The sequence below is a fragment of the Mustela lutreola genome, chromosome 10 (genome assembly GCF_030435805.1).
Source record: "Mustela lutreola isolate mMusLut2 chromosome 10, mMusLut2.pri, whole genome shotgun sequence".
NCBI classification, from domain to species: domain Eukaryota; kingdom Metazoa; phylum Chordata; class Mammalia; order Carnivora; family Mustelidae; genus Mustela; species Mustela lutreola.
In genome coordinates this window covers 73,735,301-73,751,977 of record NC_081299.1, presented here as the reverse complement: position 1 = coordinate 73,751,977, position 16,677 = coordinate 73,735,301, and the positions used below count along the sequence as shown (strand labels likewise).

Here is a 16,677-nt window from a genome sequence, read left to right as displayed (position 1 = left end):
GGGCTCACTCTTTGACACACAGCCTGAAGGCATCCCCCTCATTCAGAACACTAGCCTTTTGGGTAAAATGGTCCATTTGACCTCAAAGGATATGAGGTATATATAAAAATATATTATATTTATATAATAAATAAATTTATTTATTTATTTATAAAATATATTATATTTATATTTATGTTATAAATATATTTATACAAATAATAATATTTATATTTATACAAATAATTATATTTATATAAATAAATATTTATATTATACTTATATAAATATAAATATAATGCATTTATAATATAGTCCTTGTCATTACAAAATTAATAATGAACCAAGGATTACCAGATATTTAAGGGAAATCAAGTGAAACAAAAAGAAAGACAATGGTAAATAAACAAAAATTGGTCACAGAAGAGATAGTGGTAATAGAAGGAATAAAAGAGAACATTAAAATATTCTAATGAGTATCCTCAAAAATTTCAAGAGTATATTGTATCCATAATATAAAAAGAGACTGCTATGAGTTCTTGAAAATTAAAAATATTTGTAATTACATAAAAATAAATTAAACTGTGGGCTGAACCATAGCAGACCAAAGTGAAGACTGAAATTTAATTTGGAAGGTGGAATTAATAAAGCATTCCATAATAGAAAGGGAAAAAATGCACAAAAATTTATTTCGTGACTTAGAAAGACTTGGGGCACCTGGGTGGCTCAGTGGGTTAAAGCCTCTGCCTTCAGCTCAGGTCATGATCCCAGGGTCCTGGGATCAAGGCCCTCGTCTGGCTCTCTGCTCCGCCTCTCTCACTCTGCCTGCCTCTCTGACTATTTGTGATCTCTGTCAGTCAAATAAATAAATAAAATCTCTAAAAAAAGAAAAAGAAACAGAAAGCCTCACTATTCAAAATGTGGTTCACACACCAGCAGGACAGGCATCATCTATCTCATTAGAAATGCAAAGTCGCAGGCCTCACTTAAGACTTACTGACTCAGATTCTTCATTTTGAAAAGATCTGTGGGTAATTCACATGCAGGAACTTGAAAAAGCACTAATGTAAAACACAGATCCAGAAAGTCTTATGTGTATCTAAAAAGTAGTTTAGAGGAAGACAGCATAAACAATGAAGGAGTTGAAATAATCAAAGAAATAATGAAAGAAAGTAGATGAAGAAAATTTCCTAGAGTTGGGAAAACTATCAACCCAACAGTTGGCAAACCCACCAAATGTCAAGGGGACAAAAATGCATTAGATACATACTTGTAAAATTTCAGAACTAAGCTTGAAGAAAAAAAATTCTAAAAGATTTCTAAGGGAGACAAAGAGAAAGTACTCAAAAAGAGACCACCATCAGATACGACATCAATGCCTTTCCAACAACACCAGATCTTAAAAACGCCTATTATGCAACTTTAAACCTAGAATACTATATCAAGTGCAATTATAAATAAAATTTAAGTGAAGAATATAAGTATTTTAGACATAAAGAACTCAAATCGTCTTAATCAACTGAGCCACCCAGGCACCCTTCATCCACCTTTTTTAAGAAAATAGAGAATGTATTCAAAGAATATGAAAAAGTCATCTAAAAAAGAGGAAGAAAAGGAATCTAAGAAACAGTTTAATCTAATCCAGAGATACAATGAAAGAAATCAGAATGAACGGTATGTGCAAATAGTAATGAATAGAAATTAGAAGGCAACCAGAGGACTTTATGAAAAAAAAACAACAACAACAACAAAACAAACAAACAGACAAACAAAAACTAGAGGTGGATTAAGGAAGGTAGTGTGCATATGAAAATAAATGTAAAAGAAAGCCATGGTAAAACATGAAGCAAACTAAAACATGACATTATTTTAAGCAATTGTTGATATCTATAACATATTAATATATAATTACATTATATTTATTTATTTTATATTAATAATATATAATATTTATATTATTTCAGTGTTAATCTTTCAGACTTTGCTGTTTGGGACTATGTGGGATTACACATAGTGTAATCTCCAGGTGCCTAATCATTCTATGTGGTTATAGAAAGAGTAACATTCATAATGTTTATATACTGATTATTTCAGATGTTCCTATTTTTAAATCAAATTATAGACAATGTTTGAAAGACCCTAGATTCAGAAGGAAGTGTAGTGGTACAGTGTATAAATATAAATTATTAAAATGCTAATAATTGCATGTAAGTCATTTTAAACTAAAAAATGATTTTAAAAATATAATAATTTACCTGATAGAAGTCATCAGGGAGGAAGAAAAGAAAGTATAGACACACTGATTTCCTCATCTCACCTTGTATGAGGAAAACAGAGCCAGTCTGAAGCTTGAAAAACATAGGTTAAGTATAATATTAAATAATAAAGATAACCAAGAGAAAGACAAAAACAATGAACAGCAACAAAAACCCTACACTTACAAGAATATAGGGGAGAAGGGAGGACGTAAGAGTTTGAGTTATGAAATTTTGCATCCTTCATCTGGAAATCCATAAACACTACCTGAAGTATTAAATCATCAATACAATGTGTTCTTTAGAAATACGATGGTAAATACAAGAAGAGCTAAAAAGTGAAGTAACTAAAGTCATTAACTTTGGAAATCTTTGGAGATCAGTAAAGGGCAGTGAGGATGAATTTTGCTTTTCTCTACTTCGCATCTATACAAGTTTAGGTATTTTAACCATTACAAATATATGTAATATTACACATATGTGTGTATGTATGTATATAAATTTAAAAGTAAAAAATCAAAAATGGAAAAAACTTCAATGGAAATATATATATATATACATACATACATATATATGATAGATACTTAGTTATTTCTAAGCAGAGTAAGCACAGGAAATTTACTAGCAAGTATCTGTTGATTCAACAAATTCCTTGAGCACCTACTCTGTGTGTGTGTCCCTGTGCTCAGCATTGAGTCTGTAACAATGAGCCAGAGAGATGCCACCCCTATCACAAAGGAGATTACTGTCTATCCGTAAAGACAGGCATTAAACAAATAAATACACAAACACATCGCTCAATACACTTGTGTTACATCCTGTGAAGGATAAGTATACAGTGAGAAAATAAAATGGGGGAATGTAAGCCTGGGAAACCAAGTTGTTTTGGGAAAAGTTGTATAATAAAGTTTAACAAAATTTGAATTCTTGGTACTAACATAAAGGTTATTAGACACACAGGAAATAACCAGTAAGAGACAATTATTTAACTAAAAGCAACTAGTGCTCTCTTCGGCAGCACATAGACTAAAATTGGAACGACACAGAGAAGGTTAGAATAAGGATGACATGCAAATTCATGAACCGAGCCGTATCTTTAAAACAAACAAACAAAAATTAAAAATTAAAAGCAACTAAACTAGTTACCACTTATAGCTCTGTCCCTTATTCTGTATAACTCAAAAAGCATTTACAGATTTCCATGGTTTTAAGTTTCCGGAGCATGAGAAATTTTTCCCCAAAATGAATCAAATCACTTCATTTTTTAAAAAATAAGATATTGAAAGCTGACAATTTGGCAGTTGGCTGTAAGGCCAGGTAAAGATCAACCCACTTTAACATGGTTAAAAAAAAAAAAAAAAAAAAAAAAAAAAAAGCCTAGTATTTCCAGAGCTGTCAAGAACTTTGAGTTGTGAAGGAAGTAATTTGATCTCCTGCACTTAAAAACTATTTACTTACCCATTTCCATCAGCATTCACTCATATAAACTAAGTGTGAGGACCAGAAAGCATATTTTTATTCAGCCTGTATCCAACTGGGATACAGAATATAGAATGGGAGAGAGTAGTAGGTCTTCTGATATGATCAGAGCGAGAGTCAGTCAAGGAAGCCTGTCCTGAAGAGAAGAGTTGGGGACTCTATTTTGGTGAAATAATTTTATAATTTAATAGAATGTCATGATGGGCCTTTAAAGTAGTCTGGGCTTTCTTATGTGCCATGTCGAAACTGACATGGTAAAGCCAACAATTGCCAAGACCCCCAAATGGGCCACCTCAATGACAATGAACCTGTACCCTTCCTTACATCTACCTGACTCTGAGATTCCTGGGGACCACACTATCTGCGTCCACACATACCACTTCTGATGCTTCTGGTCTGGCAATCTGTTAACCATTTGATCAACCTAGAAGGGCAGATTGCAGACACTTTGTTACTGGTTGTTCTTTTGGAAAGGATCAGTGAATGTCTACTCCAAGCCCACAACTCCATATGCACAAATGCATTAGATAAGATATGTAGAAAGTGTTCATTTTTGTGTAAACCAAGCAAAACCTAACAAGCAAAAAGATTTATTTTCACAAATAAAAAAAAGTTAAATTACACTTCAACTTATTTACTGCTATTCTTAAAATGACAAATACAATAATCGATAAATCAAAGCCCTTTAACATAGAAAAGTCAACAGACCCTAGGTTGCCAATTGCCTCTATGTGCATCTCAATCTTGGAAATTTTGCCAAACCCCTAGGAAAACTGAAATTAGGATAATAATTTCAAAGAAGATTAAATTTCAGATTGACTTCCTTGGCAAATCCAAAAAGACAGCAGTATTCATTCCTCGATCTTCCTTTGTTTTTGTTTTTGTTTTTTCTTTTGGAGGCTAAGGAGTGGGTATTTTGCTTTTGTTAAATCACTTCCAGTATCCTAATCACACTAATAATCCCTGCTTTGGAGAAAATCAGTATTTTGTAATAGTTTGTTCCAGAATCATCTTAGAAACATGTATACAGCATTTACTGCAGGACACGATGCTAAGGGCTTCATATATATTAACTCATGTAATACTTATACAGCCCTAGATGGTTGGTATTCAGAGAGGTTGTGTAACTTATCCAAAGTCACACAGCTAAATAGGTTGCAGAGCTGGCGTTTGAACCAAGCAGTCTGCCCTCAAGGGTCCTGGTATATAAAGCACAATTTGGAAATAAGTATCATATTTTCATTTTGACTTCCATTATTGTTTCATCAACGTTCATCCTGAGGCTTGGGAAGCCTCAGTTGTCAGCGATTCCTCTGCCTCCAGAACATTCTCTCCCTTCCCCAACTTGTTCTCTACCTGCATTTCCGGCCTGCCTGTCAGATAGTTAATGATCTGCACACAAACACTTACATGAACTAGTGGAGCCAAGCCTTTAAAAGAATCCTAGGGGAATCCTTTAAAGACTCTTCCACACTATGAATAATCACCCCCTAATTTATTCATCTGTAAATTTTTATTTTCATATAATAGATTTCCTTCCAGCAGGGCCAAACGGATTCGTGCTTTTCCTCCTCTTCTCAGATGCATCAGCAGTGCTTTGCCATTTTGCGTTTCAAGAAACCCAATTATTTTAACGTCCGCAACAACCATTCTCCTTTTAGAGTTTATAAAAGTGAAAGATATGTAGCACAAAAACTCTTTGTCAGGGAATATTTCTCGTGAAATGGAAATTTTAGCTCCTCTTACTTTCTTGGAATGCTTATTTGTTCAGACACAGGACAGTGAAAATAAAATTTAAGCGTCCAGAATATTATTTCTATCCATTTTAATTTTGTCAGGCCAGACCCAGTTTCCATAGCAGATGAAATTAAATTTTTATATCAACTCACTTCTCACTTTAATGTCAAGAAATTGTTGCTGTTCTATATGGTTAGACTTTCGAGTAACTATCAGCTAACCCTGATTGTAGCACTCACCTTTTTGACTGATCTACTAGCTCTGTGAGTCCCACCCTCTGGCAGATTGAGTTTTTGGAGATCAGCAACAAGAACCAGACAAAAGCCTATCTTCACGTACTTTGAAAGAAACTAGGGAGACTCAGTATGAGCGGACATCCCAAAGTTGCAACCAGCTCGATCAATAGTATGAGTGCAGAACTTCGCACTGGGAGCCTATCATGGTTTTGGTCTCCCTTGCTGAGCCCCACATTTCGATGTGAAGTACTCCCTTTCAAGTTCAAGTTCCCCTTCAAATTTAGCTCTTCTGTTGTAATAGGAGAACCTCCACAATGAATGGCAAGTGATGGAGATCACCATTAATGGGGAGAGCCTATTTGCTTTTCCCTGAGGTCTCTGAAACACATTTTCTAAACTCTTCCATGTGGCTCAGACCATGTTATGGATTTGTTAACTTTGCAATACATTTGATTGAAACATCATAATTCTTTCCATGACAATAGTGTCTGATGTTACAGATGCCCAACGAGCAGGGTCAATAGTTGACAGATGGAAGTTGGAGCCAAGCAATTACATTTCCCAAACCATTATAAAGAATGTAACCGAAGAAAGGTGGAACTGGGCCTAAAACACACCAAACGATAAAAAGCACAAAAATAATTGCTTTAAATTTAATGAATCTTTCTTTGATATGACAACCAATCCAAGAATCTCTGCATTCCCTCTCTCTGGTAAAAGTCAAAACATTTTTGAGGCGGTGGCAGTTTATCTAAATTATTGTTTTTCCTCCATCAGTCTTTAGGCTTAATCTCATTTGCTTTTATGGATATGGTAACCCTTTTGAATAGCTTTTAACCTTTTAAAAGTTGCCTTGACCCGAAGAGCCTAAAAAAATTTTAATACAATATTGAATAATAAAAATTGAACAATTGAGTGCTTTTCTTACCAGCAGTCTGCCTGCAGTGCTCCAGGTCCCAGAGCAGAGTTTCTGTCTGAAGAAAAAAAAAAATTTAAATACCTGTATATAGCTTGCTTCGAGCAGAAACCTTCAGCTCTGACCTCTGTTTCATTGGCTCCTTTGTTCCTTCTGCCACCACAATATATTGGCTTTCTTTTTTCCAGAGAAAGAGTGTACCTCCTCCCGCAGCACATCAGCTTCAAAGGGCTCTTACCTCAAGTGTCCAATGCATCATCACGGTAAATTTAAGAAATCCTCAGCTTAAGATCGTCTCTTTCAATTGCGTATAATGTAGATAACTTCATGACTAAATGTTATAAACCAAGCCTTTTGTTGGCTTTGTTTTGTTTTGTTTTGCTTCTTACCATAGTCTCTAGGACATTTTCTATGTTGTGTTTAGTAAGATGCAGGACAAGACGAAGATCCACAAATACAACTCCATTTTTTTTTCCATCTTTACTTTGTGGAACTTAATTACCAAGTTAAAGACAAGATGGCATCCCTGCCCTCCTGGGGAAAGGGATGGGGGAGTCCTCCAGCTGAATGCTAGCCCCAGTTTGTAGCAGGGAAGAGGGGTGTGTGAGTTGGGGGGTACAGATCATGGTGAAAGCCCGGAAAGATGGGCCTTCCCTGGGAAGAGCTAGCCCCGGGGCAGATCCAGCTAGGAGCCGCACTGCGGCTCCCAGAGCCCCAGAAACCCTGTTGTGGGGGATGTCAGTCAGCTGCCATCCTGCCTCCCGCTCTCTCTATCTGAGAGGGGGATCTGCATTTTCTAAGCCAGTTGTCAGCACGCACCACAAACAGCAACGAACTGCAAGCCTGCGGTGTAGACTGTCACCCTGTGATAAGTGTGCCAGTTCAGTGGTGCAAAGGTTTGCAGATACCCTCCCCTGGGCTCTCATTCTCCTCCTCCTCCTCCCCTCACCCACACGCACTGAGCATCAGGCTCTCGAGTGCCCTTCTCCGCGTAGTTACAATAACCCATCCCGGCCAGTGATGCTTAAAATTGAACCATGGTTCAGGGGAGCAGTAGGCTCTCCCTGCAAGCACCCTAATGTGTTAAAGAGCCGTGCCAGGTAGCTCTCTCCCTTCTCAGAATCAACTACTTAGGAGGACCATCTGTCAGTGGAAGTTTGTTTTTATGCAAGTTCTCTAACCTAGCGTTTGAAGGATAAACAAACTTGTACGCGTATAGTTTTCCTCTCGGAGAAGTAGCTCCCTGCTTGCCCACTCGAGCTGCCTGCTCCCACTGTCCGCCTGGAAACGGGAGAGGAGGCCGGGTTCTGGAGCTTGTCTGGGGACTGAACGTGGACCTCCAACACGACCGCGTTTGTACAGCTGAGGCTTGACATGCGGGGCTCTTCAGATGGTTGGAATTATTTCATTTGGCACCACGATCGCCTCAAATGATACATATTTTCAGGCAAAGAAACACTGCAAAAGTAAACTTGAACCAATAGGGACATTTACTCTCCAGGTTTAAAATTAATTTCCTGTATTTCTCTGGCTTCGAAAAAAAAAAAAATTCTATTGGAACGGCAACTTTATGAGAAGAAAAATCAGAAACTATTTCTTTTACACGGAGCCCAGTATCAGATGAAATGGAAATGTAAGGATTTCCTTAGCGTTAACCCACTGGAATTCTCCAGCTGAGAACTGAGGTCTGCGGGCTGTTTTAGGTTAAGGCCCTGCTCCACTCCATGTTAGGTAATCAGATGTCATTTAGGCAAAATAAATGAGAAGTACTCAAGGAATCAGAAGAGGTGAAAGAGCAGAATCTGGTTTGGATAAAAGTTTAATTCTTCAGTTCCAAGAGGCATAGCCCTTCGAAGATGCGGAGCGAAGTCAGACAGGAGTGGCCGAGTAATGAAGACGGATACTGCTTGTTATCAGCAAGCCGTTTACCAGGGCTTGACGTAACCTTAAACATTGCAGATAGCTCAATGGCACTTGCCACTAAACCCCTAATTAATGAATAGCAGGCCCTAAATTAACAATGTGCATTTACAGATGAATTCTGGGCACTCATTAAATGATGTTCAAATACCAAGCAGCAACTGTTGGCTTCTCCCTGCTGGATTGCTCCATCCACTGGGCGTTGGGAAGGAGTTTCCATCCGGGGCTTTCTCGTCTTCTAGGCCCGGGGTCCAGTGTGGGGCGGGAAGGGACCCGGGTCTCCGGAGGTGTATGGGGCAAGGGGATGTGAGCTCGGCTCTGAGCGGGAACACCTGTGCTGCCATTTTGGGGGGGTCAGAAACGATCTCATATGGACCCTGTGCTGCCAATAAAAGTTTAAAAAAAAAAAAAGGGAAAATGAAGTTTGAATAGGAACCAACTCTGCCAGGGAAAGAAGTCTCTGAGACTTCTCAGAGAGCAGCCCCACAGTACACACGTTTGTGGGCGGGCTGGAATGTACTCTGGGGGCGGAGGGTTTAGACAATGTGTAGATTTGTTTGGCCAAAGCTTCATTAATAAACAATTAAGGGCTTGTGGTGAGGGAGCGGGGTACTGGGCGCTGCTAGCCGCCGTTCAGACTGCCCTTCCACTGAAGCGGGGGGGCCCAGCCCGAAAGCACCGATGCTGCGACCAGAGCCAACCAAAAACGTTCTCTGCGGCAAACAGTAGCCAAGCTAATTATCTAGCATCTTCTGGGGGGGGGGGGGGGGTTCCTGTGAATTTCGAGGAATAAAACAGGAGCTGCGGGCTTGGAATGTAACAAGGATGTAGCCCCCAGGTGGGAAGGTGTATATATGACTATTAAATCATATTATTACCTTCAAGTCACGCAGAAGCAAAATAAAGACGGAAGCCAAGTATGAGTAAGGAATTGGAAAGTAAATGAAGTGGGGAAGAAACATCTTTTAAAGTTTTGTGGGAGGCGGCAAGAAAAAAGATTCTTGCAAAGCTATGGTGAGGAGCAGAACGGATTTAAGGGGAGAGGATGTTCAGCAAATGTCCCCGTTTGAGTCATGTCTGCTCTGGCTAAAATCCTGAGGCGGGACCCTTCTGTTGTGAAGGGAAAGCATCTGAGGTTGAGGTTTATGAGCGGTCACTTTCCGGAAGCATCCATGCTAAAGAAAGCACAGCTGCCTGCTGCTAAGGGCAGCCTGTGGAACACGAATCCGCAGTGCCAAGATCCATGTATGGTCAAAAACAAAGGCATTCTCTTGTTTCTGTGGATCATTCCTGCTTCGGGCTTTTCAAATTGGGGTTTGTGTATGTTTAGGGACAGGGTATTCCTATGGCCTATGGCATAGGAATAGAGGCAGGATGGAAAAGTAAACCGGTTGCCCAACGAGGAAACAAAAACAAAACCAAACCAAACAAAACAAAACAAAAAACACAACCCAGACTCTTTTAATTTGAAAATGCCAAAGGGACTTGTGTTGGGGTGGGGGCTCCAGAATGGGGGTGCTGTACTCTCCCCGTCTGCCACCTAAATATTCCTAAGTAATTACTGGGTAGGAATTGAACTGAGGGGGTGAGGGGAACAGGTGTTTCCCTTTTCCCAAGGGCATTTCTCATTTATTATATATCTAGTCAAAAGTTTCTTTTTGAGCAGACTTTGTCACATCCAGCCAAACAGCGGCTGTGTGAAAAAAAGCACCTTAAGCAATCATTTTAAGAGCTGCCCTCATTCCACATTGTGCGACTGAATACAAATCCTTTATTCTTCCCGGTTTGATGATGAAATGGAGATTTAACCTCTGCTTGCCATCATTATCAGTTCACTGAGTTTCTGAGTAGAAACCACAAAGCTCCTGAAAATCTAAGTTACTGGATGTTTGCCCTCGCCCCATTCCCTCCACGCCCAAAGCAATCCAAATACGGAGCTTACTGGGAGGAGAGAAGATCAATAGGAAACACTTTCTTATTACAACATTCCCCTGGATTTCTCAGAACTCCATCCATAGTGGACGTCTAGTCCCAGTGGTCATACAATTAGGAAAAAAAGTGAACTTCAGACAATAAAAGGGAATGAGCAAAGGACAGACACGAAGCACAGTATCGTTTTCTACCTCCATTATAAAGCTGTGTAACCCAGCTCATCATGGCATACATGTGTAAGCCACATTTCCTCAGGTTTCAAAAGCCTGTTGGTTCCATCAGAAATGTATGTCACAATAAAGCAACAAAAGACCTGTCCTTTACATAACCCTCACTGACAACATCTCGAGATGCCCTCATCCATTTTCTGATTCAAGAGGTTCCTGGGGTGTGTCTCACATGTGTCGCAGGTCATTGCCAGGGTCCTCTGCTTCCACTCTATGGCACTTCCTTAAACTTCCATCATTCCTGACTCCTGAATGACACTCCAGATGTTAAAATTGACATTAGTCCTCGAGCCAAATATTTCCATTCCAACATAATCTCTTTTAGAGTGTGACCTTGGCCTGGAGAAGCTTTCCCAGACCTAAATAAAAGGAGTCCATTCTTCCTCTATCTAACGTATTATCTAGGAAGTTAAAGGCTGGCCATTTATTTTGGGGAAGTTTTTCTCCTTGGGGGGAGGATATCATCAGCTTCAACCTGACAGCTATTAATCCTCTCCTCTGTCCAAAGAAAGCTTCAGCAGCTAATTTCACGAACCCAGATAAACATGTCTAGGTATGCCCATAGGTACAGTGGAGACCCTCATTTGGAGACCCTCCAAATCTCTAATACACACGATTAGATGAAATAATTTTACCAAAAATGTTGTCACTACATACAGAATAATATATTGACCCAGTTGTCAACCTTATCCTGTAACATAAGTGGTTTTGAAGACTGTCTCTTATATTAAGGAAATCCTATCTGCTATATCAAGAGAACCCCCACAGGCATTAATTAACTAAACATACATAAATATAACATAAAACATAAACAAAACATAAAACAAACATTTATTTCTCAATCAAAAAAACCCAGAATGGATACTTTTTTAGGAAAATGATCCAGGGTCCCTCACTTATTTCACATTATGCCTCCACTGTCTTTAACATTGGCCCCCAAGGTCACCACACACTTTTGCATCAAACTGAGAGAAAGGGAAAGAGAGGAACACTGTTTCTTAATGCCCTTGACTCAGCATCAACACACTGCATACAATCCATTGGTGAAAACCAATTATGTAATCCCTCCTAGAAGGATAGGGTGGGGAGCTAAAAATATAGTCCATGGCTGGAAAATCATTTCCATTCGATAACTCTACACCTGGTAGAGGAGCACAAAGGTCGAGGAAAGCCAAGCACTTCTGCCAGAATACTTGGCTGATAATATGTATGTGTGTGTGTGTGTGTGTGTGTGTGTGTGTATTTGCATATATATATAACATATTGTTCACATGTATATAAATAAAAGAACTATGATAATATATATTCAATTTCAATTTGCCCTGTTTTGAACTTTTTATGTTTCAAGGGTATTATTTTATTTAGTTCTTACCATAAGCCTAAAATGAGATAGGAGCACATTCCAAAAAGAGGAAGTATGGAATCTTAAGAAAACTGTTGAAGGATAAACATGAGTTAGAGAAGAGGATATCAATGGGAAAGGTAGAGTGAGGACTTCCAAAACTCTGCTCCATCATAAAGCAAAATCAACACTAGCAAAAAATTGTCAGAATCAAATTTTTCAAAACTCTGGAAATTAACAGCCCGCTTGCAATGAGGAAAGTTTACTTAAGAAAAACACCTGAATCTCCATAAGAAAAGCAAGATTTGTGGTATGATAACTTGTCCTATCCCCATCCCATTCTTCTTAGTCCTAATGTAATCTTGAAAACCAACAGCCCCACAATTATAGTAAAAACCAGCAGCTTAGCAGCCACTGGTGAGGTCCCAGTGAACAGTCCTTATTTTATCAGTCTGTGAGTTTCCTGAAAACCCCCACTTGTAGGATTATCTCTATTTCACCTGACTCAGGATTCACTAGAATGAAAAGCTTTGTGCTTGTCAAAAACAATCAACAGCAATTGTATAACATTGCAGTTACCTGAGGCAGTGATGATAATTAGGAAAAATTAGAAGCTAACCCCCAAAACTTAAAAATCTTGGGAATAAAATGTTCATTGCAGTTTTAAAAATGCTGATATATTTCTGGGAATCTAGAAATCCAAGTGCATGTATGGAGCTGTTCACATGTCTAGGGAAGAGCTAAGAAGGCCCTAAACTCACATGTCCAGCTAATCTTGAGGCTCTCTGGAAGCAAGATGCAAAGGCTAATGTATCTGAGTGTTGAAGATGAATCCCAATACACATGCAAAGCCCTTCAGCAAAGGCTAGGAGACTTACTGGTTCCAGGTATTTAAGAAAGTCACTTCCCAATCATTGGATTTCTATAAGCTAACCAAACAGAGGCTGTCAGTGGCTAAACATGACAAATGAAACAAATTTTAAAAATTGGTTCAAGAGGGTCACTAAGTAAACAAACAACAACAAATTCTGGATCTGATTTCCACGGTTGCCATGTTGTATTATTTTAAACATCTATTTTTCAGCAAAGTTGTGGAACATGCAAAAGAAAAAGTATCAAATGAAACTCTCCCTGAGGAAGCCCAGATACTAGACTTAGTAGACAAAAATTTTATATCAGATATTTTAAATATATTCAAAGAACTAAAGGACACCACACCTAAAGAATTAAATAAAAGTATGAGAATAATGTTCTCACCATATAGAAAATATCAACAAAAAGATATTTCTATTGTGAAAGCCCAAATAGAAATTCTGGCATTGAAAATTATAATAATTAAAATAAAAAATTCACTAAAAGGGTATCAATATCATAGATGAACTGGCAGAAGAAAGCATCAATGAACTTGATAATGAGATTATCCCATCTGAAGAACAGAAAAAAAAAAAAAGAATAAAGGAAAATAAGCAGTCTCAATTACTTAGTAGCACACCAAAAATGGTATCAACATATGCAAAATGGGAGTCCAATAGGAGAGAGAAAGGAGCAGAAAAAAATTTTGAAGAAAAAAGGCCTAAACTCCCCAGATATTATAAAACCATTTACCCATGCATCCAAGAAGCTCAATCCCACAAATAAGATAAAACACAAAGGGATCCACACCTAAGTGCCCTGCAATTAAATTTTTGAAACACAATGAGAAAATCTTGAAAGCAGTAAGAGTGAAATGATGCATCATGTTTAAGAAATCACCACTAAGATTAACATCTACTTTTTTTTTTAATAAAATACCTTAGAGACCAGAAAGAACGAGTTAACATGTTCAAAGTGATGAAAAAAAGACTTATCAAGCAATAATTCTATATCCAAGAAAATTATCCTTCAGAAATAAAAGAAAAATCAAAGCATTCCCAGATGAACAAAACAGAGAAATTGTCACTAGCTGATATGCCCTATAAGAAATACTAAAGAGAATCTTTTATGATGAAAAGAAAGGACACTAGATAGTAAAACAAATCCACATGAAGAAATGGAGAACATTGGTAAAGGTAACTACATAGATAAATATAAAAAACAGTATAAATCTATTTTCTGTTTGTAACTCTTTTCTTCTATAAGATTTAAAATAAAACTGCATAAGGAAATAATTATAGAAAATAATGTACATTATTTTACATTATACATTAAGAAAATAATGTACAGGGGCGCCTGGGTGGCTCAGTGGGTTAAGCCGCTGCCTTAGGCTCAGGTCATGATCTCAGGGTCCTGGGATCGAGCCCCGCATCGGGCTCTCTGCTCAGCAGGGAGCCTGCTTCCTCCTCTCTCTCTGCCTGCCTCTCTGCCTGCTTGTGATCTCTGTCTGTCAAATAAATAAATAAAATCTTTAAAAAAAAAAGATAAGAAAAAAATGTACAAAGATGTAATTTACATGACAATAATATGACAATGGAGAAGGCCAGGAATGTAACTAGGAACAAAGATTTTGTATACTATTGAAATTAAATTGGTATTCATACAAACTAAATTGTGATAAACTATGATATTAATTGTAATCATCATGGCAACCATTAAGAAAATAACTCTAAAAATAAAGCAAAAGAAACAACAAGGGGATTAAACTACCACACAAGAAAAGACTTAACACAGAAGTCATTAATGGAAAAACTGGGAACAAAAAAGACATATGACATATGGAAAACAAATAGAAAAATGCTAGACATCAATCTTACCTTATTGGTAATTACATCAAATGCAAATAGATTAAATACTCCAATAAAAAAATAGATCAGCAGAATGGATTTTATAAAGCATGATCCAACTATATGCTATCTAAAAGTGAAAGATTTTAGATTCAAAAATGGAAATAAGTTAAAAGTAAAAATATAAAGATATTCCATAGAAATAACAACCAGAAGAGAGTTTATATGGCAATGTGAATATCAAACAAAACAGACTTTAAGATAAAAGTTGTTACTACAGACAAAGAAGCACACTTTAAAATAACAAAAATATCAATCCATCAAGATGACATAATTTTAAACATTATATACCTAACAACAGAAAACCAAAATCTATAAAGCAAAAGTATATTTCATTCCTAATTATGGCTGAATAATACCCACTACATGGATATGACACACTTTGCTTATTATATAACATATAAATCTTGAAATCATTATGTTTAGTGGAAGAAGCCAGACACAAAAGGCCTTATATTATATAATTCCATGACTATGAAGTGTCCACAATAGGCAAACCTATAGAGATAGAAAACAGACTTGTTAATTGTAGGAGTTATAGAGGGGAAAAATGGGTAGTGATTGCTAAGGGGGCACAGGTTTGCAAAAATCTTAGAACTATATCAGTGCTTTCCTTTTTTATTTATTCTAGGTGAGAAAGAACCACATAGTGGGGGAAAAAAGAAGAAAACAGGCACACAAACTTCAGTGTCAGACATACTTGCAATTAAATCTCCACTTACCTCTAACATAGGATGTGTACGTGGGAAATATAAAGGTAAAATGTATTATAATTTTTAAGTTAATATAACCCACATACTTCAAAATCTTTATTTGGACTTGGATATTTGTATTAGTGTTCCTTATTGCTGCATAAGAAATTACCACAAACTTAAAACCATACAAATTTGTTATCTTACAGTTCCCATGGGTCAGGGGTCAAGCACTGGTGAGTTGGGTCTTCTGCTCAGAATGTCACCAGGCTAAAATTAAGGTGTCAGCAGGGATTGCAGATCTCATCTGGGGCTCAGAGTCCTCTTCAAAGTTAATTGGAAGAATTCAGTTCCTTGAGGCCTTCAACTCCTAGAGGCTCCACCCTTCCCTACCATGTGGCCTGCTCTACCACATGGAAGTTTCTTTCTTCTCAGCTTATAGAAAAGCAACTCTATTGCTTTTTCTGACTCTGATTTCAAGACTTTGTTTTAAATGTCTCATATAATTAGGTCAAGTCCATCCATGATAATCATTCTTTTGATGAACTTAGAGTCAACTGACTGGAGATCTTAATCACAACTGTAAAATCCATTCATCTTTACCATACCATGTAATCAATCAAGGGAGTGACTGTCTCATCATCTTCACCAGTCTGCATATACCAGCTATGGGTTACTGAGGTTATCTTAGAATTATAAAAGTAGGCTGTTCCATGAATGTCAACTGTGTAGGGGCTTGCTGAGTTACTGACCTTGGCCACTGTTTGGACACCATTTAGGGAGATTAAGACAAGCCATACACCATCAGAGCTTGACTCGGCTTAAGTATGGGACTTAATAGTAGATTCTAAACTGACTGCCCATCAGAACAACCTGGAAATTTTCTCCTAGAAATTTTCAGTATTTCAGTATCAAAGCTGACACATCTACACACACACACACACACACACATCTATGTTTCTCAGAAGCTCCAGATGAGCAGCAAGGTTGAGACTCTAACATTCTATAAGCCACAACTGATGGAGAAAAATAAAAACAGTCCTATGAGTAAACCGTATGTGGGCTTGTTGAAAAATTAAATTTATACACATACATAACTAGTTATAATATTTAATTTAATCACCACTTCATTCTCAGTTTTTATTCATAGGGGAAAAAATTGAGAAATGGAAACCTGTGGTTTAAATGTCAGACATACTTGAA

At 37.5% G+C, this 16,677-nt stretch overlaps 1 pseudogene; it reads left to right on the top strand.

The window, feature by feature from the left end:
• The first annotated feature begins 3,236 nt into the window (after positions 1 to 3,236).
• On the top strand, positions 3,237 to 3,332 carry LOC131810668 (U6 spliceosomal RNA; annotated as a pseudogene).
• The last annotated feature ends 13,345 nt before the right edge of the window (positions 3,333 to 16,677 follow it).